Source organism: Eulemur rufifrons, unplaced genomic scaffold (assembly GCF_041146395.1).
Source record: "Eulemur rufifrons isolate Redbay unplaced genomic scaffold, OSU_ERuf_1 scaffold_195, whole genome shotgun sequence".
Lineage (NCBI taxonomy): Eukaryota > Metazoa > Chordata > Mammalia > Primates > Lemuridae > Eulemur > Eulemur rufifrons.
The window spans coordinates 90043-94255 of NW_027182977.1; the positions used below are offsets into that span (position 1 = coordinate 90043).

The 4213-nt window shown below is 55.1% G+C and overlaps 1 pseudogene; it reads right to left on the bottom strand.

The window, feature by feature from the left end:
• Positions 1-417: 417 nt before the first annotated feature.
• LOC138379848 (small nucleolar RNA U13) lies at positions 418-509 on the bottom strand (annotated as a pseudogene).
• Between the last annotated feature and the right edge of the window lie 3704 nt (positions 510-4213).

Here is a 4213-nt window from a genome sequence, read left to right on the forward strand (position 1 = left end):
ACATAGAGACACACCCTCCCGGCAGGGAGCACCCTGAGTGGTCGTGCAGATGTCGCTGCTGCATGCGGCCTCCGCATGGGTTCGCTGGTTGACCAGATGTCTGGTCCTTGGGTGGTTGACCAGATGTCTGGTCTGTGGTTGTCGTCCTGACAGGGAGGCTTCGGGACGGATTTGGTCTCTCTGGCCTCGCTGCCCCTAGGGGTCACCCTGCGATCGGTATTCTTCTCGCGCGGGGCGAGGGGGCGCTCCGGAGCATTCCTCTCCTCTCGGAGTTTCTGTCTGCAGTCTCTCGACTTGCTCTCACTCCCCTACCCTGCTGTGTGACTTTCTTTTTGGTCCTTTCATTTTATCTATTCTCTCTTTGCCTTTTCCTGCCCGCCTTTCCGCTCCCCCCCCCCCCCCGGATTCATGGTTTCACGTCACGCGGGTGACGTGCCGACACACCAGGAGGCCCTTCTCACACGTGCGCGTGAACACGCAATCAACACGTTTATGAACTAGAAAGGGATCTGGTGTGACTTTGCTATTATTTCCCCTCCCCTCCTCCCCGCGCTGAGAATGAGTTTCCCCGGGCTCGTGTGCCCGCCTGGGAATCGGCTGCAGACGCCATGGCCCCGGGTCGACCACATGTTGCCCTGGGGTCCACCAGATGTCTCTGGCGAATTGGGGCCCTAGGGTGCTTGTGACGGTGTGGTCACTAGGTGTCGCTCTGGGCTCAGTATTCTTCCTTCTCGCTGTGACTTTGGTCTCTTTTTTTCGAAATTTCTTTCTTTCTTCCTCTTTTGCCCTGTTTCCATTTTCCCTTCTTAATCTCTTTCTCTCTTTTTGTTGCTTTTTTTCCACGGCAGATGGGTGATGTGTGTGTGGAGGAAACGCGGCATCAGGGAGAAGACACATCTCACACGTGCTCGGGAACACCCGATCGTCACGCTTCTGAGTACCGACCGATGGATCTGGTCCCGAATTTTTTAATAGTTTTCTCCTCTCTCTCTCTCTCTCTCTCTCTCCCCCCCCTTCCTTCTCTTTCCTTTCTCTCCCTTCCTTTCTTTCTTTCTCTCGCTCTCTCGCTCTCGCTCTTCTTTTCTTTCTGACAGAGTCTCTCGTTCTGTTGCCCTGGCTAGAGTGCCATGGCGTCAGCCTAGCTCACAGCAATCTCAAACTCCTGGGCTCAAGCGATCAGACTGCCTCAGCCTCCCGAGTAGCTGGGATTACAGGCATGTGCCAGCATGCCCAGCTAATTGGATATACGTGTGTGTGTGTGTGTGTGTGTGTGTGTGTATATATTTTTATATATATATATATATATATATATATTTTTTTTTTTTTTTTTTTTTTTTTTGAAACAAAGTCTCACTCTGTTGCCCAGACTAGAGTGCCGTGGCGTCAGCCTAGCTCACAGCAACCTCAAACTCCTGGGCTCAAGCGATCCTACTGCCCCAGCCTCCCGAGTACCTGGGACTACAGGCATGCGCCACCGTGCCCGGCTAATATTTTTCTGTATATATTTTTAGATACTGTTTCTGTATATATTTTTAGATATATAGTTTCTTTCTATTTTTAGTAGAGATGGGGGTCTCGCTCTTGCTCAGGCTGGTCTCGAACTCCCGACCTTGAGCGATCCACCCGCCTCTACCTCCCAGAGTGCTAGGATTACAGGCGTGAGCCACCCCGCCTGGCGTGTACGTTCTGTATTCACAGCCAGACGGAAGGCAGGGAGAATGTTACCCTTTCAAAGCCCGCCCTGCTCGCCTCTCAGCCCACCGATGGCACTCTGAATCCCGTGGCATTCCTTCACTCAGCTGAATTCTTCAGCACCCGACCCCCCCCACCCCACCCCCGTGCCACGGGAGTTCGTTCTCATGGCAGAGCCATCGAGGCTGTTGCCACACGTGTTGTAGGTGCCTAGGCAGACTGTGCCCTGGCCCCGAGGAGGTACGGAACCGCCTATCGCCTCGGGAGGGAGGGACAAGATGTGTCCGTGTCCAAGGCGACGTCCTGTCGATCACGAGGAGGCCTGCAAAGGCTCGTATCTGCCAGGCATTGAGCCACATCACGTGAAACACCGGTGTGTTCCTTCACTTAGGTGGTGTCGCGTGTTGATACTCACAGAGGATGATAAACCCACTCGCATGCCGGCTGAGCCCCCTGTGTCTCCTCCTCTATCCACTGAGGGAAAAAACCGCAACGAAAGGTAGAAAACCACAGGGGGGGGGGGAAGAGAGCCCGTCGCTCTCCCTATGTGACCGTCCGGAGTGCTCGTTCAGATGGGAGGAGGTGTGTTTGTGTGTGTGTGTGTGTGTGTGTGTGTGTGTGTTTCATTGATTTTGGTGCCATCTTTTCTCTGCAGCTGCGTCAGAGGACAGCGATTTTTCCGATTTTCACTCCGCTGAGTGAATTGCCTTTTGAAGAGAATGTCCACAGGAAGCCTACGGTCCTCCCGCGGGGGTGGCCCTCCTCTAGAAATGAATCTCGTTTCTTGAACGGAGGGGACTTGTTGACGCCATCATGCTTTCGGGACGACTTCTCGGACGCTAGCTTTGGACCGCAACATAGGTGCCCCCGACATTGCCTCAAGGGTTCCGTGGTGCCTCCTGTCAAGAGACCCCACCGACCGTCCCCAGCCTGCCCGCTCAAGGGAGCCGGGCCCCTTCTGATCTGTCCGCCCGCCGGTGAAGCTCCCTCCCGAGGGTCGGAAAGCCCACCTGTTTCCCAGTTCGGTTGAATGATGGGGCACCCGGGCAGGGCACTGGCACCGAGTGACTCCATTCTGAGTCTGTCTGCTCTGGGGGGCGGGGGCGGGGGCGGGGGCGGGGGCGGGGGCGGGTGGGGGGGCAGTTCCGTCTCGACCCGGTGGCCTCCTACCGACTGACTCGATGGGACGGACCATTCTCACTCAGGATCGTGTACCTTCTTGGCCTAGGCACATCCCGGCACTGAAAGCCACTTTTCGGGGACACTCTCCCACGTACAGATAGATGGCCTGCACGAGTGCTCTTCCTTTCTCGAAACACTGGAAATCTGTCCTCAATTTTACCTGACCTACCTGACGGTGTGTGATAAAGGAGCATAGAACCCTCAGCCACCCTCCACCTTCCCGCTGTCCCGAGAGACAGTGCCGAGCGTGAAATTCTATCCCTGACTCTCTGTGTCCACCGGAACGTGGCCTGACTGCAGTGACGTCAGCTACGTCAAGTCGTTCTCTGGGTAGGGAAAGAACTTAACCAGATAGGCCCTATCGGTCGCTTCTCTGTTCTGATAGTTTTGTGGCAGCCATTTCTTTCCCCCTCTCTTTTCTTTTTCTGTCTCTCTCCCCCACCCCCACCCCCAAATTCTTTCTACGAAGACGTTTAGGATGTCAGATTCTGGCCACATGCCCCCCCCTAGGCATACGGGGGCCAGCATAGACAAAGGTCTTCGGTACCAAGTGTTCATTCCACGGTGACAGATATTGCCACTCTTGTATTGACCAGGGCGAGATGGTGAGTGGGTCAACTCTGAAACTCCCTGTACTCTACTTCTCTCTTGGGTAGGTCCCTGCCCCAACCCTCCGGCTTCTAGCACACACCCAGGGGCACTCTCTCCTCTCTGGATAAAGTTCCAGATGATCCGATCCGCTCCGAGGAGGAAGGGGAGCTGGCCGGGCCACCCACTGTGCGCCCCACCCCCGTCAGTCATAGGGTCCGTTCTTTTCAGGATGACACCGGCAGCGGTTGCTGGGTGTCACCTAGCGGCCACTTTGATCAGACCTCGGGATCCGGAAAGTCAGGTGACGTTGGGAGTTTAAGAGCTGACTCCCGGGAGGTGTGGAGGGCGGGGAGGAGAGCACGGTCCGGACGGTCCCACCCTCTTCTTCCCGGGCCCGCAGCTCTGGGCCCGCCCGGGGCAGCCCTAGCCTCTAGCGGGTCTCCGCCCACCCGCCCTGTTGTCTGCGGGAGGCGCCCCTCCTCCCGCTCTCTGCCTCCTCCCGGGACCGTAGGCCTCTGCCCGTCGTCTTTTTTATTTTTATTTTTTCCCTTTTGTTTGTTTCTCTTTTATCTTGTGTTTTAGGCTTATCGAATATCATATCGTATAAAAACTTAAATCACAGAATGAATTATATTAAGTAACAAGATGTGGCTTTTTATCCTACGCCGAGAACGATGAATTTTTCTCTTCGTGTCCATTTTCCTGTCCTGGAAGAAATACAAAGTTGCTCGTGATACTTCCCCATCAT